At 36.5% G+C, this 25,653-nt stretch overlaps 1 long non-coding RNA gene across 1 annotated transcript; it reads left to right on the forward strand.

The window, feature by feature from the left end:
- Positions 1-23,773: 23,773 nt before the first annotated feature.
- LOC143753441 (uncharacterized) lies at positions 23,774-25,279 on the forward strand. Its single transcript, XR_013207729.1, has 3 exons — positions 23,774-23,821; positions 24,819-24,866; positions 25,080-25,279. It is a non-coding gene; the product is annotated as an uncharacterized LOC143753441 (long non-coding RNA).
- Positions 25,280-25,653: the final 374 nt, after the last annotated feature.

The raw sequence follows: 25,653 nt of genomic DNA on the forward strand, positions 1-25,653 counted from the left end.
ATCATTTAACTGCCCATATTTTAAGTGAAGATATGTCATAATAGCTACACTGTGAATTCAGTTTGAATTATTTAAGTAAATTATCCCAACAGTGAAAATGTCTGAAATGTACATCTAATATATTGAATCATGACAAAAACATGAATTACAATATGTATTACATTTAAAAAAATTACACTAATAACTACATTCTATCTGGGGACTTCTGTGGAAATTCTGGAGGGCCATCTAGTCTTTTCACTTCAAAATGAAAAACATAATTTTTAAAGAGCGAAATACTGCAATAGTGAATTCCAGCAGTCCACCTTCACTGATGTATGTAGTGTTGACATGCTGGCAGGCGCTGGAGCTGCACAGCGCTGGTGCACTGCGAGACCAGAAGAGAATAAATCAGAGAGAAAAGAAAGCTAACAACATGTTTTTCTCCCAGCGCTGAGATGTTCAGAGACAGGGACCGGGCGCTGAGACTTGTTTGGCCCGTTGCTTCAGATGAGACAGAGACTGCGCACACAAACACTGACAGATAATGAGGTTTCTACCAAATAACCCCACAGACCTCGACTAATCAGAGCGATCTTCCTCAGGTAAACGCCTGCCTGTTGCTCGTCCTTCTTCTCCTCCTCTTCCTCCTTCAGAGGAACTGAACTTCAGAAGACACATTCAAACCGCAACTGATCCAAAGTGACAAGAGACACTGAATAAAAAATTTAATTGTGACTTTTTATCTCACAATTCTGATATTTGCATGATATAGACTCGCAATTGCGAGTTATAAAGTCAGAGTTGAGCGATATAAACTCGCAATTGTAACATGCGGTAGCTTCCTAATTACATTGCAATTACATAATATTACACAGGGATAAGCTGCGTAAAATAAAGTGTATCAAGACTGTACTTAAATGTAATTCATGTGTATCTACAAACCTTATCCATATGTACTTTAGTTTGAATTAGGCCTAACTCCCAAGTTCATAGCTTAAATGCATGTGGTAGCTTCCTATTTACATTGCAATTACATAATATTACACAGGGATACGCTACGTAAAATAAAGTGTATCAAGATTGCACTTAAGTGTACTTCATGTGTATCTATATACCTTATACAGATGAAGTGCACTTAAGTACAACCTTGATACACTTTATTTTATAAGGTACAAAATGACCATGTGTAACTGCAGGCTTTTTACCTTAGTAACATATTTAAGTACTTGTTACATTGTACCAAGTCGGTAACTTCGGTAACCGACTCGGCCTGTTACATATGTGTTACATATGTGTAACAGTAGCTGCCTAATACATGGGTGTAATTACAATCTGTAAGTACAGGTTGTTCCATAACTTAGTTACATGTTAATTACATTTTGTTACATGCTATTACAATGTCTACTACTAAGTAATTAATTAAGTAATTACTCTGTATCACGGACACCGTAAAATAAAGTGTTAAATATCGGTAAAAGTGAAAATATCGGTATCGGACTACTTCTACAAAAAAGTGGTATCAGCTAATTGTGAAGTATTAAGTCAGAATTATGTCCCACAATTCTGACTTTATAATTTGTCATTGCTAGTTTATCTTGCAATTGTGAGAAAAAAAAGTCAGAACTGCAAGATGTAAACTTGTATTTAAAAAAAAAGATTAAATGTCATAATTGCCTTTTAAATTGTTTTATTCTGTGACTGTAAACAAGTTTCCATATAATATGCACTGAACAAAATTATAAACGCAACAATTTTGTTTTTGCCCCCATTTCTCATGAGCTGATCTCGAAGATCTAAGACTTTTTCTATGTACACAAAAGGCCTATTTCTCTCAAATATTGTTCACAAATCTGTGTTAGTGAGCACTTCATCTTTTCCGAGATAATCCATCCACCTCACAAGTGTGGCATATCAAGATGCTGATAGGCAAATTGTGGTCACACCAGATACTGACTGGTTTTCGGATCCCCCCACTACAGTAAAACTGCACATTTTAGAGTGGCCTTTAATTGTGGCAAGCCTAAGGCACACCTGTGCAATAATCAGCATCTTGATATGCCACACCTGTGAGGTGGATGGATTATCTCGGCAAAGATGAAGTGCTCACTAACACAGATTTAGACAGATTTATGAACAATATTTGAGAGAAATAGACCCTTTGTGTACATAGAAAAAGTCTTAGATCTTTGAGTTCAGCTCATGAAAAATGGGGGCAAAAACAAAAGTGTTGCGTTTATAATTTTTTTCAGTGTATATGGACAAAAAAACAAACAAAAAACAGGTACGCTATCATCTAAAGCTGATTAGTTATTTGGGAATTATCTCACCATTGTTAATTTCATGCTTTTACCATCAATCCATTCTAATGGAATTCATTGTTTAAGACCTTTGGAAAATGTTTCTCATTGTTCACTGGTACAGTATAGCAACTCTTCTATCTCCTGTATGTAAGAGGGATAACAGTTCAGATTTTCTAAATGATGTACCTTTTCCAGTAACAAGTCACTTTTTCCAGTAACAAATAAATGTAATCACAATTATCCAAACACCACACTCAATTGGCATAATTCCTAGATTGTTTGCAAAATGACACACTTCTGTCAAAACATGCACAATTCAGTCAAAAGATATATACATATTTGTGAAAATGCTATTAGTTTTCATTTAACCAACACAGTCCTCAATGATCAGACACTATTGCAACCAGTTTCACACTGCTGTGATAAATAAAAAACACATTTGTAAAAAAACAATTTTTAGGAAATAGCATGTGCTAGATTTTTGGCCAGACATTGTTATGTAAGGGATAATTTAGATGAAAAAAAATTGTGACAAACAAACAACATTCTTCATGATTAGTTTGAGATATAGGGAGAATGTACACAAATAGGCCTACTATAAACTTACCAAGCACTGCACAACACTGATTTCTGCAGACTCATATTTCAAGTATTTATTTACAGTATTTCTTACAGTAATCAGTTACAGTAATCAACCAACAATGAAATCAATGAAAAAAATAAAATCTGTAGACAAATAAAAATTACTGCATGAAGTACATAGAGTTTGACTCTGAAGAAAAACTACTGTAAAAGCAACAAGAATACTGTATTCAGTTACAGTATCAACCAGAGATTTGGTTGAACTCTTTGTCCAGCTTCCATCGGTGTCAGTCCATGGTTGATAACATGGTCAATAAGTGTTGCACGGATTTCTTGAGTCAAATTTGGTCCTCGTCTTATTTGTTCAGGTTCTATCAACTCTACAAGTCCTTCTCTACCTCTTCCTCTACCTAGGCCTCTTCCTCTACCTCCTTCTTCTTCTTTTCCTCTACCTGGGCCTCTTCCTCTACCTCCTTCTCCTCTTCCTCTACCTCCTTCTCCTCTTCCTCTACCTCCTTCTCCTCTTCCTCTACTTCCTTCACCTCTTCCTCTACCTCCTTCTCCTCTTCCTCTACCTCCTTCACCTCTTCCTCTACTTCCTTCACCTCTTCCTCTACCTCCTTCTCCTCTTCCTCTACCTCATTCACCTCTTCCTCTACCTCCTTCACCTCTTCCTCAACCTCCTTCACCTCTTCCTCTACTTCCTTCACCTCTTCCTCTACCTCCTTCACCTCTTCCTCTACCTCCTTAACCTCTTCCTCTACCTCCTTCACCTCTTCCTCTACTTCCTTCACCTCTTCCTCTACCTCCTTCTCCTCTTCCTCTACCTCCTTCACCTCTTCCTCTACCTCCTTCTCCTCTTCCTCTACCTCCTTCTCCTCTTCCTCTACCTCCTTCTCCTCTTCCTCTACTTCCTTCACCTCTTCCTCTACCTCCTTCTCCTCTTCCTCTACCTCCTTCACCTCTTCCTCTACCTCCTTCACCTCTTCCTCAACCTCCTTCACCTCTTCCTCTACCTCCTTCACCTCTTCCTCTACCTCCTTCTCCTCTTCCTCTACCTCCTTCTCCTCTTCCTCTACCTCCTTCTCCTCTTCCTCTACTTCCTTCACCTCTTCCTCTACCTCCTTCTCCTCTTTCTCTACCTCCTTCACCTCTTCCTCTACCTCCTTCACCTCTTCCTCAACCTCCTTCACCTCTTCCTCTACCTCCTTCACGTCTTCCTCTACCTCCTTCACCTCTTCCTCTACCTCCTTCACCTCTTCCTATACTTCCTTCACCTCTTCCTCTACCTCCTTCTCCTCTTCCTCTACCTCCTTCTCCTCTTCCTCTACCTCCTTCACCTCTTCCTCTACCTCCTTCACCTCTTCCTCTACCTCATTTACCTCTTCCTATACGTCCTTCACCTCTTCCTCTACCTCCTTCTCCTCTTCCTCTACCACCTTCACCTCTTCCTCTACCTCCTTCTCCTCTTCCTCTACCTCCTTCACCTCTTCCTCTTCCTCTACCTCCTTCTCCTCTTCCTCTATCTCCTTCACCTCTTCCTCTACCTCCTTCTCCTCTTCCTCTACCTCCTTCACCTCTTCCTCTTCCTCTACCTCCTTCTCCTCTTCCTCTATCTCCTTCATCTCTTCCTCTACCTCCTTCACCTCTTCCTATACTTCCTTCACCTCTTCCTCTACCTCCTTCTCCTCTTCCTCTACCTCCTTCTCCTCTTCCTCTACCTCCTTCACCTCTTCCTCTACCTCCTTCACCTCTTCCTCTACCTCATTTACCTCTTCCTATACGTCCTTCACCTCTTCCTCTACCTCCTTCTCCTCTTCCTCTACCACCTTCACCTCTTCCTCTACCTCCTTCTCCTCTTCCTCTACCTCCTTCACCTCTTCCTCTTCCTCTACCTCCTTCTCCTCTTCCTCTATCTCCTTCACCTCTTCCTCTACCTCCTTCTCCTCTTCCTCTACCTCCTTCACCTCTTCCTCTTCCTCTACCTCCTTCTCCTCTTCCTCTATCTCCTTCATCTCTTCCTCTACCTCCTTCACCTCTTCCTCAACCTCCTTCACCTCTTCCTCTACCTCCTTCTCCTCTTCCTCTACCTCCTTCATCTCCTCTTTGAGCTCCCCCTCTTATTCTCACTCTTCTTTTTCTTCTTCTTCTTCTTCTTCTAGCTCCTTCCATTTTTGTTGAAGACAGGTGAACTCACCTGCTGCCTTTTATAGCACACCTGAGTGCTGCGTTTTCAAATTAGCACATGTGTGCTTCCACGCCTGATGGATGTGCATATCCAATTCATTCATTAGCGTGGTCAATGGCAAACCGGGGCTTTGTAATGACAAGGAAGTAACCTCACCCTTATCTGTGTCTAAGGTGTGAAAATTGTGCAAATCTAGGCTGGTGTTTTACTCCTTGAGTGTAAGGTTTTGCTAATAGTGGGAAAGTTTTAATTTTAGTGTGTAAGCAATTGAAAAAAAACTGTAGTAGTTTTGTGTGACAAAATAGTGTAGTATTTCTGTATCAAACTGTATACAGTGTAAAACCCTGCAAAAATTGATAAAATAAGTTATTTTATTGTATGTGTGAGTGTGTGTGTGTGTGTGTGTGTGTGAGAAAGAGAGAGAGAGAGAGAGAGAGAGAGAGAGGGAGAGGAGAGAGAGAGAGAGAGAGAGAGAGAGAGAGAGAGAGAGAGAGAGAGAGAGAGAGAGAGAGAGAGAGAGAGAGAGAGAGAGAGAGAGAGAGAGAGAGAGAGAGAGAGAGAGAGAGAGAGAAATCACCCGGTCAGTGAATGAGCTGCTAATGTATAGTTTTCATAAACATTTTCATTTCAGACATGTCCCTTTTAATTAAATGTTATTTTATTTATTTGAAAGGGACCTTGTACAATACTGAACATAAAAATTTCCATTGATGCTATGTACCATCTGCAGTTTCTTGGCAGGTCACCAAAAAAGTAGAAAAAGTAAAACAACACAAAACAAACAAAATCTTCAATAAACATGTCACACACACACACACACACACACACACACACACACACACACACACACACACACACACACACACACACACACACACACACACACACACACACACACACACACACACACACCCCCACCCACCCACACACACACACACACACACACACACACACACACACACACACACACAATAAAATAACTAAAAAACTAAACTACTTTATGCAAACCATTTATAACACAATATATGACTGAGAGAGACAGTCGATTTGTGCAGGGTTTTACACTGTATACAGTTTGATACAAAAATACTACACTATTTTGTCACACAACACTACTAATTACTGGAAAAAGTGACTTGTTACTGGAAAAGGTACATTGTACAGTGAACAATGAGAAACATTTTCCAAAGGTCTTAAGTCCAGAGATTTTAAATCAGTGACTATATCAAACTTTCTCCATTAATTAAAATGTCAACATTGGAAGATTGTACATTAGTTTTAGAAAAGACCATCCCATTCAATATTTAAACTGAGGCAATATTTCACCAGCCACTGTGTAATCTGTGCTTTAAGATAATGTGTGTAATTTCCGCAGAAATGATAAAAAAAAGAAAAATAAAGATAATTTGACCTTTTCTAACAGGTATTATGTGCCAAACTCACAGCATACAGGAGGATCGCCCTGCTAATGCTTCACTTCTATTTAACTGTGCAGAGAAAAGAAAGAATGGAAATGATCACACACTTGGACTGAGTAAACTGATGCATTACAGAGGCCAGCAAAAAGATGTTATGCCTGAATATTTCATAATTTAAGTCCGCATCTATTCCGCTTTCTTTTTTGTCATCATATATTGATATACAACTGTTTTCTTTGTTAACTTTATGAGTAGCATTATGTATTAGAAGTGAAATTACTAACACCCTGCCCAATCTTCATGATACTTTTGACAGCTTATTATAATAAATACACACTTATCAATAGGCTGATGCGACCGTGGTCCTAAATCTCTCCATTTTTTTAATGCATTTATTTAGTTTAAAAGCCTTTGGGATAATATATTTTAAAAACAGATCAATATGTTTGAACACTTGACCTATAGATTTGAAAGCTGCATCTTGTAATTCAAATAGTTTCCCTTGTTGCCGATGCACAAGAGAGCATAAGAGAGAGCTACACTCTTTAAGTTTTCAGTGCAAACATGCGAGGAAGATGAAAAGCAAGAGGACGTTCATGGCCATTTCTGTTTCGTTGGCTGTTTGTGAAAGAGAACATCTTCTGCCGAAGGAGAGTCTATACAGATGCAAATATCTGCATCCGCACTACAAAAAAGCAAAGCCCATCATGTTGCACTTCAAAAACTGCTTTATCTGTGATTGTGTTTCTGGTACTCAGGCTTTTGAGTTGCGAGGTCATGCCATTCACTTTTTCTGTATTATCAATGTAAAAATGTCACAGTGATCAAGTTTTAATCCATAACATTCTGTTCAGACATGAAAGTGAATTGTTCTTCACATCTTGTTCAGAAACATGTTGTTTCAGACTGTATGCATTTTAGAAAGACAGTTGCATCTCTAAATAAACACCATGGGCTGAATGATTTGGGGAAACATTTTTACTGATAAAACTTACTTAGATTACAATTTAAAATGCAATTTTTAAGAAAGAGTTCCAGGTTTACTGTGCTTGTTAGTATGACAATTTGTTTGTTTAACAAAATGTGATTATTTATCCATATTATTATACAATAATAATAATAATATTGTTATTAAATAAAAATGTATTGTTATTATGGTAACAATTTCACTTTAAAGTAAAGAAATAATAATACTACTAGATACTATATACTAGATAATTCCACTAATAATTAATAATAATAATAATAATAATAAATATAATAATACTAATAATAATAATAAAAATACTTTTATGTTACTGTTTAACTATACAATTATAATAGTTAAATTAATTCATTAAACAACAAGCACTTATTTTGGTGGAAATAATAATAAACAAATATTATTTTTATTATATCTTATAACTATTATAAAATGAAATGTATTGCTGTTATAAATTACAGTTATACTGTAAAAAAATAAATAAAAACATTAATATTACCTTACACTACAAGTTACAATACTAATATTATATAACTAATATTCATGACTTAAATTCTTCACTTTCAAATGTTCAAACCTGTGTTTTGTTGTGCCAAAATATTAGTGAAATTCTGTAAACTCCTGCCCACAAATATTTTGGGATTTATGCGAATATGTAAATAAAGTAAGCCTAGCACGTGTTCCTAATGCACACTGTTAAACATGTCCTTGTGAAATTACAGTATATTCCAGGTTAATAACTGCATTATCATCCCTGTAATTTCACAGTCTTTGTATCTGTCACAGTCCTCGTCTGCAGCAGTCTGTATTCGTCTTCACTACACTTCCCAGCATCCTCCTTGTCTCCACACCTGAAGTCACTCCCTCATTATCCACCTGTTCCTCATCATCATCTGTGTCTCCTGTTCTCACCTCGTTAGTGTTCATTTGTATCTGTATTTAGGGGGCTTTCACACTGGCAGTTTAATTCGGAACTGGGCACGGTTCTCATGAAAAATCGCAAATGTGAACGCTGTCATGGGACCCAGGTGTGCACTGGGGTCCCGAACCCGAGACTACCTGGAGGAGCTGGTCTGAGTTCGGTGATAATGTGTTTAGTTAAATAAGGGGGCTTTTCCACTGGGCTCGTTTGCTGCGGTCCGAGCCCGAGCGCGTTTGTTCCCGGCTCCCCCGCAGCGTTGGTCTGGTTTTACACTCAACTTGATTCTATCGAACTCTGGTGCGTTTGCGTGCATCTTACGTCATTGCAAACGTGCACGGCGCATGATAGAAAACACGACGTGGGTCAATTTATTGTGTTTTTTATTAATTTGGTGCCATTATTCATAGCTGAGTAAACAACCCAGGTTAACTGTGTGTGTGTGTTTCGCATAAGCTGTTTTTCCGCTGCTTGCATATTGACTTTTTTGAGGAGACAGTGGATTTCCATTCATTTGTTGCCCTGATTGCACGCACTATGCGCGAATACACTGCAGACTCACACTTGCTCGTATCCAGGGTAAATCTTCATCCCTTACGTGTGTTTTATTTAACTAAATACATCATAATCGGCTAAAACGCATGCGCAGGATACTTTACTTCCTGAACAAGTGCGCACCCGAGTCCGTGTAGTTTTCACATACACGCGAATCGCAGCACGGTTCGGGAGCAACAGAACTCAGACCAGCTCCTCCAGGTAGTCTCGGGTTCGGTACCCCAGTGCGCACCCGGGTCCCATGACAGCGTTCACATTAGAGATTTTTCATGTGAACCGTGCCCCGTTCCGAACTAAACTGCCAGTGTGAAAGCCCCCTAAAACACATGTAAGGGATGAAGATTTACCTTGGATATGAGCAAGAGTGAGTCTGCAGTGTATTCGCACATAGTGCGTGCAATCAGGGCAACAAATTAATGGAAATCCACTGTCTCAGCGGAAAGACAGCTTAACACACACACACACACACACACACACACACACACACACACACACACACACACACACACACACACACACACACACACACACACACACACACACACACACAGAGCTATGCATAATAGCACCAAATTAATAAAAAACACAATATATTGACCCCTGTCATGCGTGTTTCCTATTATGCGCCGTGCACGTTTGCAATGACGTAAGATGCACGCAAACGCACCAGAGTTCGATAGATCAAGTTGAGTGTGAAACCAGACCAACGCTGCGGGGGCCGCCGGGAACAATCGCGCTCGGCTTCGGACCGCAGCAAACAAGCTGAGTGTAAAAGCCCCCAAAGTCTCCTTCTGTTCATTTAGTCATTGTCGGTTGTTAGTCTTGTTTAGTCGTATTGGGTGTAGTTGAATGTGAGTGATCCTGCCCGTCTTCCTACCTGTCTGAACCTGTGAGTGTTACTTTGAAGTAAACTGTCTAAATTGGAGCTTTTGCCTTTGAGTTCTTCTTCAACCCGCACTGCATCGTGACAGTATCGAACTGCACTTTCAATTTCTTGTAATATCTACAGTACTTTACTGGCAATTTTGACTTCCATAATACACACACACACACACACACACACACATATATATATATATATATATATTTATATATATGTATGTATGTGTTTTTTTTTCATACTATGGAAATCAATGGTTTCAGTCTAGTTACTCGACATTCTTCAAACAGTGTTCAACAGAAGAAAGAATGATGATAACAGATTTTTCATTTTTGGGTGAACTGGCCCTTTAACAAATTGAATCTTCTTGTGAAATGTTTCTTCAAATGACTTGAAGAGCTGGTGTTGGCTCATTGTGTGTTTCGGGATGCTGCCATCACACTAGTGTTTCTGCATCAGGTATCGAATGCCTTCACTCGTTTTGTTTGTTTGTTTCTTTCCCTCCTCCAGTTTTATGCTCTTATCTTTTGCGCTTTGGCTTGTATGAATGCTTGAGCAGTTCTTCACACAATACTCTTATCAGCACATCAGCAGAAAGGCTTCTGTAAATTCCTCGCTCGTGTTTTCTCATCTTGTACGCCACACATATATACACACTAAATAAACTCTGTTTTGATCTCGCCAAAAGAAGAACAAACGGAACAAAAGGAAGAATTGTGACGAGATGCTGTTATCTGTGGGAGTCCTACTATCTCTCTCTTCCCACAACTTTCCTCTCCCCTTCAGCCAATTTAAAGTTCTGTGTTCGATCTCTCTCCGACTGTCACGTTGCTTTCTACCCTCGTCACCTCCGTATGATTCAGTCGCTTTATTTCCACCTTCCCTCTGTCCTCCATTTGTCATTATGAGGTTTGTGCAGAACATTGCACTCGTGTATGGTGCCTTATACCCCGAAACCCTCGCAGAGCTCAGCTTCGAGAGTTCGACTCAGACTCTTTCAGTGATTTTTATCACTTTGTACAATCCAATTTCCGATGTGGCTCCCTATACAGAGAACATGCATGATGCACCAAAATGTCTGAGTATAAGACAGGCAACAATTAGGCCTAATAGATCCTTGTTGGGAACTGATTAAAAGGAGTTCGGTGTCTAGAGACTGCATTCGTAGATCGATGAGATTTAGTTGAGAAAGAGATATAGATGATTGAATGAGGAACAACAATCACAATTTCTAAATGGGAATCAAAGCAGAAAACTTTATGCAGAAACATAATCCGGAAATAAATAAAAAAGTAAAATAAAATAAAAGGGGGGGGGGGGTTGTAATTTTGAAATGCCACCTGAAATCTAAAACTAAACTTCTTTTACTTTTTACTGTTTATTCAATTGATTTGTCCAATGAATTTTAATTAAAACATTTAATTAACCTCTTAAGTGTCATGGGCCCACCGGTGGGCCCAAATCCATTACATATTTAAAACAGTAATAACCTATACTAAACCTAAACTAATCTTGACAAACTATATATCATTTGAAAGCTTACAATCTCTAGTTTCCATATTTGGTTACTGATTCTCAAAACAAATTACAGAGGAGACGTAATTTATTAATTTGCAACAAGAATATTTTCATACTCCTAGGCGTGTTCAGACCTTTATTTTGAAATAGCAATGAACATGAAAAATCATGAAAGAAGGGTAGAAACCAGTTTGTTTTCATGCCAAGAGTTCAAAAGATGGCAAGCATTCAATTATTTTAGAAAAAAAGGACTGAAAATGTTTTAAATATAAAGAAAAATTAATAGATTCACCATTTGTGATGTGGCCGCGAGCTATAACGCACATATGTGTTATTTTATGTGTTTATTCAAGGTTTAATTCATATCAAAATCTGCCAAACTTCCAATACTACTTCTGAATAGGATGTCTACTTTATAAATTGTATGAAAATTGTGAAAATGATGGTTCAGATCACTCAAACCACATATGGAAATGGAGGCGCCCTTATATGGGCAGTAATGGAGTCTGGTTGTGACCTAGTGAAAAAGTTTGGTACTGCGCCCAAACAAAATCTTACTGAAACCTCATTTCTTGAGATATCAACCTAAAATTTGAAACACAACTTGTTCAGATTTTTGGCTTTGATTTTTTTGCAGTTTAAGAGTTGTCCAGGTTTTGAAAATATATATTTTATATAAAATATGAATAATTAATTTTTTTAATCGTACATTTTCATAAACTCAAACTTCTGTAACTTTTTTTCTGTTTCACTTTCTTAATTTATTTCACTTCTACAAAAATCTGCCAAATGTCTTCTTTAAAACAAGACCAATTTTATGTCTATATTCCAAAGGATTCTTATCCTATACCATTTAAGTTTGGAATGTGCATTTTCATGTCTATTCAAAAAAGGGGGGGTGACACTTAACAGGTTAAACACTTTTTGAAGCAAAAAAAAAGAAGAAGGTTTTCACGTTTGAAATTGTGGATGTATGTTTTGTTGTATTTCATCAACTTTAATTTAGTTAGAATTATATAATTAATGGACTATTTCTGATAGACATTTAGCATATAACTATTACACTTGTGGATAAAATGTTGATTAAGGTGTCAATATTTTTGGTGCAGTAAAAATGCAAATCTTGTTTTGACAGTATTGAACCTGAAACAACTTTTTTTTTAAAGAAATTTGTACTTTATTCATCAAGGACAAATTAAATTGATCAAAATTAACAATAAAGACAATTATAATGTTACAAAAGATCAAATTTCAAATAAATGAGGTTCTTTTGAACTTTTTATTCGTTAACGAATCCTGAAAATTCAGATGTATCACGGTTTCCACAAACATCTGAAGCAGAATATCTGTTTTTACTGTATTTTTGATCAAATAATTTTAGCCTTGTTGAGCAATAGAGACTTATTTTTGTATTTTAAAAAGGCATATTATGTTTGTATAATGTTCAAATGATTTCCAGATAATGTTTAATTATTTGCTTTGACATTGAAACCTTTTGAACATATTTTGGAAACTTTCTGTAGTCATTAAACAAGCTGTTTTCATATGAGATGTTTTATATGGCCCCATATCTCTCATTATCAGTTTTTTTTTTTCTTTTTTTTCATTAAAATCTATGTCACATTATTAATGCATGGGAAGTTCCTCTCTTATTATGCCCTGCAGATATAAGTTTACTTTTGTAAATGGTTATGAGATTCAAATTGACAGGTTGGATTGATTCTAAAGCTGTTACTGTTTAAACTACTCTTCACGAATCAATTACACATAAACTTACAGTATTTAGGGACAAGCAATTCATTTGAGACACGACCATAACCACTTTCCTCTTCCTGCACAAAGCAAAACAGACGATGGCTGGGTGGAGACACCGGTGATGTACAGTCTCAAACCATCTGGAGGCAATAAACCAGAAACATATGTCCAACAGTTTATATTCATAATTGAAAATAGCAGGTTGGCAAATTCTCAGGGGTGAAGCCATTTAATCATAGGACAATGTGACTGAAATACATTCTGAAGAAGACACTCGTCTGATTAACCAAGATGCTCGGAACATATGGATATAGGAATGAAAAATAAAATGAAAAACCTTGGAACATATAGGAGTTTATATGGTATGTATGCTATATATATGGATACACTGTATGGATACAGTTTCTGGTGTCTTTCTGAATGTATTTTATGACGGATAACACCACCATATATGTACTTTACAAAAAACACTGTATACAGAAATATACATATACTTGTCTTCAGTCCTCAAGGCTATACACTATAATACCAAAAGAAAATTAATAAAAATAAAAAAACCGCAATTAATGCTTGTTAAATGATGCCCTTTTTAAATTGAACCTATCATGTCTCATCTTTTGTGATCCGTGATACTAATTGGCTTATTTTCCCTGACTTAAACAAGCTAGATTTGATTGTATGAACAGAAAGAAAGGCCTATCCATGCAAATAAGTAAAATGTATGATGCATAATTGTACGTAATAAGTGAGTCGGGCCATTAAAGTGATGAATTTGTTGGGGTTTCTCTTCATCGGAGAGGCTGAATATAACCTCTTTGACTCAAATGTCTGAAAAGTCATTTAAAAGAAGAATAGGTCCCTGAAAGAAAGGGAGATTGCTATCATCTCCGGGGTAACTAGACATAATAGTACAGAAAGACTATAATAGAAAATAGGGCTGGGTATTGACACAAATTTCACAATTCGATTCGATTTCGATTCACAAGCTTGCAATTCGATTCGATTTCGATTACGATTCGATTCGATTCAATATTGATTATTTTGGATATCAGGTACAATACATGGCAAATTTTCTCAAGGAAAACAAATCTTTTAACCAATGCTATAAACTATGGGAGTCAGTTGTATCATTAAAATTGTTTCATTAGCCTACTATAGCCTAATATTAAAGGTAAAGGTTTTTTAAAGGTAAAAAATATTTAAATGGTGGCTGTCATAAAAACTTGCCAGATTTATTCAAACATGCATTAAATATTGAAAAACATAAAATAATTATAAAATAACAAAATGCATATGTAATATGGTGCATATATTTAGCAAAATGCTCCTCTCTAGAGTTAATTTTTCTAGCTGACTAACGAGTTCATGGTCACTGGATATGGTTTTTCTGAGGTAAATGTGACGTTACATGACATTGTTTACAAGCTGTTTCACTGACGTCTTTCCTTGGTAGAAACAATGATTGAGCGATTCCATGTGACAACAAGGATTTCGATAAGTTATACGAGCCCGTTCTCATCCTTTTGCGGCATATGTGACGCCATATGACAAAACGGCGAAATACTACGCACATGGCACCCTTTAGCGTGAATATAACACGCGATCCCAAGGCGTCATAAAGTTGACTGGCATCCTTTAGCGTGAATATGAGACGCAGACCCTACCCCACACCTAAACCTACCCATCACAGTGCGTGTTATATTGACGATAAAGGGTGCCATGTGCGTAGTATTTCGCCGTTTTGTCATATGGCGTCACATATGACGCCAAAGGATGAGAATGCGTTAGTTATACTCTATCTTTTAACACACTTTCAGATGCTCATTCATGTTTATTTCATACAGTTAAGATGGGCGAACGTTATTCGAGAACAGCACACCTACACTATGGAGTTCCGCAGGGCTCTATTTTAGCTCCATTATTATTTTCTTTATATATGCTTCCTCTTGGGTCCATTTTTAAAAAACACGGGCTGTCATTTCACTGCTACGCAGACGACACACAGGTTTATTTGCCCGTGAAACGAGATTTTTTAAGCCTAACGTCTCTTACAGCATGCCTAGAGGAGGTAAAGGCATGGCTTTCTTTAAATTTTTTAATTTTTAACGAAAAGAAAACCGAAATCATTATGTTCAGCCCATCTGAGCAATCAAAACCTGTTAACTTAAATCTGGGTGAGATGTCCGTGTATTTAAAACCCTGGGTGAAAGATTTGGGTTTTGTTTTAGACGACAATCTAAAATTTGATCGTCAAATAAACTCTGTGGTTAAATCGTGTTTCTATCAGCTACGTCTGCTCGTTAAGGCAAAACCGTTTCTCTCATTCAAAGACCTTGAAAAATTAATTCATGTATTTATTTCGACGAGATTGGACTATTGTAATTCATTATATTTGGGAATTTGTCAGCAAACACTATCTCGTTTACAATTTGTCCAAAATGCTACGGCCCGTTTTCTGTGCAACAAAAAAAAGAGAGAGCATATTACACCAATTCTAAGATCATTGCACTGGTTACCGGTGTGTTACAGAGTAGAATTTAAAGTATTACTTTTAGTTTATAAATCTTTGAATGGATTAGCACCAACGTATCTAGTGGAATTATTAATAGAACAAAAGCCTGCAAGGTCTCTGCGCTCTTCAAATCTGGCCTTACTTTCTACCCCAAAATCGCGGCTAAAGCGCAGAGGAGATCGAGCGTTTTGCATCGCTGCACCTAAACTTTGGAATGCTCTCCCAATTAGCTTAAGACAGGCTCCATCTCTTACTATTTTTAAATCCAAACTTAAAACATATTTATTTTCAAAAGCTTTTGATTAAAAACTGTGTATTTATATGTGCCTACATGTTTCTTAGATATAAAGTTCCGTATTGATTTGTGATTCTATGTGGAAAGCACATTGGTCAACAGCTGTTGTTTTTAATAGTGCTATACAAATAAATTGTCATTGTCATTGTCATTGTCATTGTCATTATTTCACGCTGTAACTGGTAATATTAAGGCGGAAGAGAAGATTATGTGTGCTTAGCGCTGCTGCTTCTCTTGAGCTGCGCCAGAGGATCTCACGCCACAGCGCCAAAACGGTATTTATGATTTTGAATTTCGTAAGAAAATGGACGTAATTTGAAATCTGAGACTTTGTTTCATATCAATAGTAACAAAGCACAAAGATTATTGCGTTTATTGGATGGGATGCGCGCTACAATGTTCCATTCATTCATCAACTGAAAACAGGATGACTAATCGATTCTTGGGATTTAAGAATCGATATCGGTTCGTAAAAATGAGAATCGATTAAAATCGAGAAATCGATATTTTTTACCCAGCCCTAATAGAAAAGTTACATAATCACATTTTGGGGTCGGCATTCATCAGTAATTTATCAATATTTTCCAGTTCTGGCTAGAAAGCAGAGGATTCAATGCCCTGTATCATCCCTCCAGGGCCATAAGTGTTGGGGAAAGTCACTTTTAAAAGTATTTTGCATTACTATAATGCGTTACCCCCCAAAAAAGTAACGTTATCATAGTTAACTGAAACTAAAACTATTTAAAAAAATAATTTCTTTAAATAAAACAAACATGAACTTTTTTTACTACTACTACTTCAAAATATTCATACAAATTAGATAATTGTATGTCAATTACATAAATAAAAAAAACACTGTTCTGCACAGTTTACTATACAATTTTATAATTTCAGCCCACATAAAAATACCATCCAATCAAGAAATGAAAATCACACTCTTCTGTAAATCCTTTCAAAACGTCGGTTGGGACTGTCATTGAAATTGCCCATTTCCATACAATCTATAGATGTTGAAAAAAAAAAATCTTTGATCTAAATTCAGCAACGGGGCCGTGAACATCTCCACACCAACAACAAAAACCAGGTTGATTTACAGTCATTTTCAACACAATTGAAGCATTCAGCATGGTGATTATTCTGTGATTATTGTGTTAGTTTGACCGATCCACTACATTTAAACACAGATTAATACTGTTCTCTATAAGAAAAGCATTCCTATTATTGGAGGTTAATTGAGTGTCAAGCTCACTCCTGGTACGTCTAAACCATCAAGACGTTTGCGTTTGACAGGGAAATTGTGGGAAAGCAGAGAGTGGGTCTGGTTCAGCAAAGATAGCACACAACGCCTGAAAGCCGTACACAACATCTGAAGTTGAATTGGCTTTCAGGCGGATACAGATAGCCAGTGAGTGGTGAGTAGAACTGCTTCTTCATGGAAACTGTAGAGTTCGCATCGCAATTCTATTGTAAATGATTCAACAAATGTTCAGTGGTGCTGTTTTCTCTAGTATTCAGCACAATTGAAATCCCTGTTCACGTCATGTGTTTGTGGTGAATAGTTTTGATTTTGTACAAAAAGCTGAACTTTAACAACTTTATACACTGACTGACAGGATTAAACTTTTCCAACTTGATGACACTTTATAGTATCGGTCAGAAGACGGATTCATGTCATTCTCTTTGTAAGGTGTTCCCAAAAGTCATTGTGCATTTACATAAAGTTTGAATGACAACATCGAATGAAGTTGTTTTACCGTTTGCAGTGTGAACGGGGCAACATAATACTGGAGTTATGTTTTTTGGCTCTTATTTAGAACTGAAATGATGAAAAGAGTGTATATGATGAATTTTATTATCGATAATAAAATAAAACGATAAACATCTGTTCAGACTGTAAAATGTAATTGGACTTGCCATTTTTTAAGCTGTAGTGAAACATTTGTGAACGCGCACTGAATTTTATAATAATGTGGCAAGTTGTTTAGAAACCATAGTTGGACTATTGAACTATGTTACATTAATTAAGATTGTTTATGCAATTATTCTTAAAATAAATAGTAACTATTTATTGAAGATTGCATTTTATAAAATAGTATTGCTGTTGCAGCCATTTTATGAAAAAAAAGTAATTCAACGCTGCACATTTCATCTATTTAACCACAATCGAAGGGGTTTTATTCTGTCTAATGGCACTGTTTACCTGTCTTGTGGTAAAATTGTTGTACAGCTTGTTAATCAGCTGTTTAAAGCTGTATAAAAATAGTAGATACATATGCACACACCTGAGGCACATGACTTAAATTCTATATTAATGTACACAGTGACTTGGTAACCATAAAAAGTCTACAGTTAGACTGATGAACTATAATTTGGCAGTAGAACTGTTTGTTCATGATGATGATTATTATTTTTATTTTTTGAACATTTCTGTTATAAATGGTGGAAACAGCAATACAATAAAAGGATTTAGTCACTTACGGCTGAGCATTGTGTCTACAATCATTCTTAAATAATGGTAAAATTACTGTAAAGCACAGCCTTACAAGGGGTAAATAACTCAGTTTTATTCAGAGGCCCAACATTAGCAAAAAATGTCACTTTTGGTGCAGAAGCTGATATTTCTAAAAAACAAAAGGGAATTATGTAATGTAATATAAATCAATGATATCTTTATAAGAGTAGATCAAATGCATATAAATATTAGTCGTCACTCAATATCTGCCAATACTATGTCTTAGTAAGATGCTATTCAAATGCTTAGTTTTATGATCAAAGCTCTGTAGTTTTCAAACATATAATGCAATGCAATACAATTATGATCAAGAGATGAACAAATAAACCTTCCTCAAAAACCTGATGATAATATTTGATACTAACATTTGAACATGATTTAAAAAAAGAAAAAGATGTACTGATGATCAAGTATGTTTACTTAGTTAAAAATCATTTTTAGGTTTACTTGACAAAAATCAGTAAAAATTTTCACGGCAAAAATATTTCACTCTACGAGCTGAAGGTGGACGTTTGAACAATTATACTTTTACTTGCTGAAAATCAGTATATAAAAGTATAAAAACGTATATCAGTCAGCATGTAGTAGATTGAGTCCAAAAGGTTTTCAGCAAAGTTTTGATCATATTGATCACTTAGACGGCTTATAAATGTATGTATGAAATATGAAACAGTAGGCTTTGGAGGGTTAAGTATTTTCATTATTTTTTCTGTGATAGTTTTAGTATATGTGCTGCCTATGTGATGCTTTTTCTCTGTCACAGTGTCTGGTTATTCCCTGGGTTAAACACTAGAGGTCCTCAGTTTTCACGGTGACTATGCATTCTCACTACACTTCCCATGATCCTGTCTGTCACTGATTGTTCATTGCATTACAGCTGTTTCTCGTCACCTTGTTTGCACTTGTGTATATATACCCTGTCTGTTTCAGTGTTTGTCACGGAGTCCTTGTATATTGTCCCCACACTTCCGTGATCATTTCGAGCCTGTTTCCAGTGTTTGTCTTTTATGTTTTTGGATTGCCTTTTTGGAATTTGACCTTTGCTTGGACTGGTTGTGAGTACGGATTACCATTTTTAAATAAACTGCTTTTGGATCTCTATTCCCCGTGTGTGCGTGACGTGACATTCTCCTTCTGTGTTCTCTGTTACATTGTGAAGCACTTTGGTCAACTTGTGTTGTTTTAACCGTGCTATATAAATAAAGTTGCTATTGCTATATTGCTATTGCTATTAACTTGACAGTGCTGACATTGTTAGTAGCACTGCCACTGATGTTGATTTCTAATTCCTGAGATTGAGTTTGGAAGATTTTCTGGCTCTGGATCTTTTCTGCTGGTATTTTTAGACGTTTCAAGTATTTTGGTATATGATTCAGTGTGTTTTTTTTTTTATTAAATCTAATGTGTCCAATTAAGTCCTGTTCTGCAAGACTGAATCTGACCAGATTACTTTCATTTTGCTAAGAAGCAAGGATACAAAATCATTACCTTTAAAAAAGCTTTGTACGCATTCAGACCACCTCAATTTCCATGCCAATTCAGAAAGCCATTATCTCTTTCCCCAACTTTGTGATTATGCATTAATAAAGACTTGTTTTCGAGCACAGTACTATTGTAATGATCACCAGTGAGAGTGCCGGGGATAACCATCCAACCCGGATAATCAACACACATCCACAAACTACATGTCCCATAATCCTTTGCCCAGACTAACCAGCCATGATCACATTTGTTACCTTGTTTATCTCACCCCATATAAGCCTGGTTTTCACTGCGAAGTCTTGTTTAGTGTTTGGACTGCAGTTCTGAGTGTGTTTGTGTCATGTTTCTCCTGTGTCCTGGTTACTTTGATTCTCTGGCATTTCTCTGCTTGCCTCAGCCCTTTTCTGTTATTGTTTGAGTTGCTTGTTTGTGTATGACCCTTGCCTGGATTTATTACGTCTTTGGGTTACCTTGTTCAATAAACTCTGCGTTTGGATACTCAACCTTCTTGTCTTAGAGCAGTTTGTGAAAACCATGTTATTTTACCATAGGGCATGATTTGTAAACTTGTACAGTTTGATGATTGTATGACATAATCAGCTCCACATAAAGTATGAGTGTCTTTTCTGATGTAGTAAACTTGCTCAGAAGCTCACCTGATACACTCATGATGTAAAGAATTCGGGTACGAGGATGTGAAAAATGAATCACGGTAAAAAATAAGCTTGTAGAAGCCAGATTAAATGGCATGGTTGCTTCAGCAAATGTATTTTGGATAGGTTTAGTTCACTAATATATTCAAATGTAATAGAGCATTAACCTTTTTTTTTTAAATGCTGCTTACCCAACATTTCATTTTTAAAGTGTCGCAAAACATGCAAAAAGCAACGTAATATATTGCAGAAATGTTGCCACAAGCAGGTTTTCCAATTAACTTTTTTCCAATGTGTTTCAAAAACACAGTGTGCTTGTTTGATTGTATTTGCAGTGTTCTACTATTATATTTAGCACAGGTAAATTGAAGATGTAAAAATGCCATGCAAGTCTGTCGAAATATTACAGCGTCGGTTCCAAAAGCCACAACTCTAAAATAAAGATGCCAGTGGTGAAATGATGGGTCATAACTTATTTTCATTGTTCTTCATAGAGACGGTGAGCATATGGCCCATGCTTCTTTAAAAAGCTATTAGAGTAATTTGACCTTTGATCTAGTGTGTTAAACCGATGCTTTGAGACACAGGAGATCCTGCAGGGAGAGGCAGGGATAGAGGAGTCTCTCAGCTTTTACAGTCCCCGGATGACCTGGATGAGATAGGGAAGAGTGTGAATACACTGCCTTTCTAGCTCTGTGCATGGGATTTCATGGCTTTAAAGGACAATCCCGGCCAAAAATGAACCTAGGGCTAAATAACACATGTGTACTGAGTCGACCGTTCTCTGGGATGCGTTTTCATGATAATCGAATGTACCCAGTTTTAACATTAGTTTTAGTTTAACCACAGATTAGCTTATAACGCTAGTGTATGGGGAATAGGTACAAATAAAAATCGTTAGTTAATACCACTAACAAGGCTCAAACTAGCCCCACACTAGTCGAACCACGAACGCCGTACTACGTGCTGGTCGATAGTCTCAGTTCAGCTCACGTAGCACGGCGTTCGTGGTTTGAGTGCTCGAGACTGTTTTGCAAAGATGGCTCCTGCCTGTATACACGAAGTGTACTGTCTTTATAAAGTATCTTCTTATTAAACTCTCTGTACACTTACAAAGTTCTCAATGCTTCGGTTTGCAGGTAGAGACCCTCATTATGCTAGCGTGTTAGTGTGGGGCTATTTTGAGCCTTGTTAGTGGTATTAACTAGCGGTTTTTACTTATTCGATTCCCCATACACTAGCGTTATAAGCTAATCAGTGGTTAAACTAAAACAAAAAAACTAACACTTTAAGACCTAAAACTGGGTACATTCGATAATCATGAAAACGCATCCCAGAGAACGGTCGACTCGGTACACATGTGTTATTTAGCCCTAGGTTCATTTTTGGCCGGAATTGTCCTTTAGTGAACATTAGCAATGCCACAAACACTAGCATTCAGAATGCATGACAATTCTGACTTGGAATCTAACCGTTCTGTTCTACTCTAAACCTTATGATACGAAAGAACACTTCTGAGTACACTTATTACAGAAATGATAAAATAATGACATCTGAATGTATCCTAATGTTTTCAGACAGTTAATTGCATGTTTAATGCATGAAAATGCATTATTGTTTAAATTTATATCAAATGGAATAAGCTGAACTTTAGTGCTTTTCGGCTCACTTACTCTAAGTAGGGCTTAATTACATCTTTATGACATTTTAATGACTTTCTTTATTGTCTTTGAAATATAATGTGATGCTGAATGACAAGCATTATTTGAAAACTAAAATATACTTTAATTAATTCAAGTCATTTGGTAACACTTTATTGTATAGTGTCCTTGTCATGTTAGATGTAGTTACTGTAGTAATAACTATACAATATGCATAATTACATGCAACTAACTCCTAAACCAAACTCTAATCCTAATCCTATAGTAAGTACATAGTTCAGTATTATAAATCAGTACTTGCATGTAAAATTACACTCTAACACGGACACCTTAAAATAAAGTGTCCGAAAAAAACTCTGGTACAAATACAAATACACTGGTATTTAAAATATATTTGTAATTACAAAGGAGGAATTTAGTACATTCAAAATATATTAACTTTAAATGCAATATCAAATGGCACATTATATTGTAGTCAAGTACTTAACATGTGATTTAGTATGTTATTAACACATCAAAATAAGTGTATTTTAAAACATGACAAAGATTATTGAAACAAAGATTTAAACTTTTACTTTGACACTATTTTTAAGTGCACTTTTTACACGAGTACTTAAGTGTATTAAGTAACAATGGACACTTAAGTGGCCTTTTATTCATTAATACTTCATATTATCTGCAAGTAAAGGGTTACACTTTATTTCGAAGGTCCACTTTAGACATTCTACTGAACAATTAATGACTGTGTGTTTACATGTAGTTGCAAAGTTACTTATAGTTAGTAGAATGTCTAAAGTGGACCATTGAAATAACCCATTAAAAAAAAAAAAAAAAAAAAAAAACGTTTAAGATTGTAATTACAAGTGCACAAATGATTCATACCAACATCACAAGTATAATCATGATGTGAACTTGATGTGTGTTTGATTCACATCTTCTGTGTCTTTTTTGGAGCTTGACAGCATCATTAAGAAAGAACAGCATGACTATTCAAATAAACATCCTCTTTATGCTTCACAAAAGAAATAAAGGATAGGAATGACATCTGTGGGTAAAATAAGCATTATCTGTGTATTCTAATAGGAAAATGTGTTTATCTGTTCTCGCTGTGTTAACTGAAATCAATGTGCAAGCACTGCTGTGAACTAAAGTGACGCTTCAGTCAAAACCATCATTTTCTTTCTGCATTGTTTTATAATTGCCACCATTAAAGCTGATGTATCATCTGGCAAGACTGATGAAATCACTGCAAAGAGACAAAATACAAGCTGTAAGAATACACAAATCCAAGACAGTAATACTTATTCACAAAACGAGTGGAAACAGTGCACTGTTAACTGTCGCTGTAGATTTAGCAGCACAGTACTGTAAAAACCTACAGTACAATACTGCATTTCTATATTACAGTAAAATACCGTAATTTGCATTGCATTCGTGGCATTTTTGTTTGAGCGGGAACATTTTACAGTACATTTTAGTGTTGCTGTAACCTGGCTGTAATATGCCAGGCAATAATACAGGGTTGCTGTAAACAGAGAGCGCGCGCGCCGCCTGACTGACGTCAGAGCACAACTGCGGCGGTCACTCACTGGATGGATATCTTACTCTGCGGATATCTGGAAATTTGGTAAGTTAATTTTTACTTTTATAATAAGGTTTTAGGATTTTACGCTATAGTGTACATGGCTTTTAATGTGAAAAGACAATGGAAGTTTAGCCAGCGACGGTTGCGAAAACACAATCTGCTCTTTTACCCCGCTGCTTGTGCTGACATTTTCAAATCTAACTCCGTGAATTAACATTACCTTATGGTTTATTTCGAGCAAAACAGACGTGATGATTGTTGTAACGGTGGAAAGACATATCTAGGGGGTCTTTTGTGAGTTTTATTTAGTTTCTGTCGAGTTTTAATTAAATGTGTTTTACGATGGTCTGCGAGATAACATTGCTGCATTTGACATAGCCTAATGTTATACGGAGGACATACAAACAAGGTTTGAAGGATCTTTTAATAACAAAAATATCTAACTGTTATCTCTGTAGGGATGCTTTCCATAACATCCGAGCCTGACAGTGGTAAAAACAAGCACTTATAATAGACATAACGTTATTTTGCTCAATCTGCGTTGCAGTCCGTTTCCCAGATGACGAACTTGATGATTTTACGAATATGATCAATACTGGACCAAATTGAATAAGTCGTTTAGAGACAAAAACGCGTGAAAATCAGGCTTAAAAATACTGCACTTTCCTTTGCAACGCAAAATGAGTGATTTGCGCTTAGAGAGATTGGCTATTGGTACCAGTTTAGGCTTTTACTTCATTTCTATTTAGGCGGGAGACACAGTTATAATGATTATTATAATAGGGCTTAATTAAAAATATGAATAAAGGTGTAAATTGTTGAAAAACTTCATTAGAGTTAACGTTAATGATCTATAAGGCAGCAAAGACAAGTAAAATGCATGCCAAGAAAAGCAAGTTAGAATATATAGAGAGGTCAAGTGAAGCTTATTTTTTATTAACCTAACTTAGATGTATTGTAAGCTGATTTATGAGATATATGTCCTCAACAAGCAACACATAACAGTTAACTGAATAATATTTATTTTGATTTCTTACAGCTCTACAGTGTGGGCCAATTTTATTTGCAGCCTGGGAAGGAGTTTTCTGTAAGTATTAGCCATGTTAATACAATGGTTTAAACTAAAAGTTTTAAAATCTAAAGGTTAATTTTATTTTTTTATTAAATTGGCTGCATGTTTGTGTTATTTCTACAGAATTTTCTTTTACAATTTCTCTCTTCCACTGTCTGTCTACTCATCTTTGGTACTGTGGCTAACAGGCTTTGTCATATGTGTTTTTGTGTGTCATGTCTTTTTCAGTTTTGGTCATCAGTCCAATTTTCACCAGGTTCCAGTACCACCTCAAAGTCCCAGCCAACCCTTGCACTTTTAAGAATTTTCAAACTTTTAAGTCACATATGTATCGACACCATGGCAAGGCAAGACTAATTTATTTGTCTAAACCAATCCTGAAGTTCACCCAAAAATGAAATTTGTCATCACTTACTCACCCTCATGTTGTTCCAATTAGAATAATGGACTTCAATGACAACCAGCGTTTTGAAGTCCAAATCAATGCAGTTTCAAAGATCTTTGAAGTGCTTCAACAGTCTGTGCACGATCGCAGCTTAGGAGGAGGGGCTTATCTAGTGAAACCATAGGTCATTTTCAAGAAAAAAAAAAATTATATATATACTTTTTAACTACAATTGTTCGGATTGAGCTGATCTGCAACGCGTTGGGAATTACTTCATCATGTTGAAAGGTCAGGCTCAATATCGCCGGTGTCGGCAGAAGTACCGCCCCACTGTTTACAAAGCAACCAATACAATTTGAACTATCCTCCTCCGCATGGTCGAGTGGGGCGGTGCTTCCGCCGACGACATCGAGCGTC

The sequence above is a fragment of the Siphateles boraxobius genome, unplaced genomic scaffold (assembly GCF_051911475.1).
Source record: "Siphateles boraxobius isolate OS27281-9 unplaced genomic scaffold, OSU_SipBor_1 287, whole genome shotgun sequence".
NCBI lineage: Eukaryota > Metazoa > Chordata > Actinopteri > Cypriniformes > Leuciscidae > Siphateles > Siphateles boraxobius.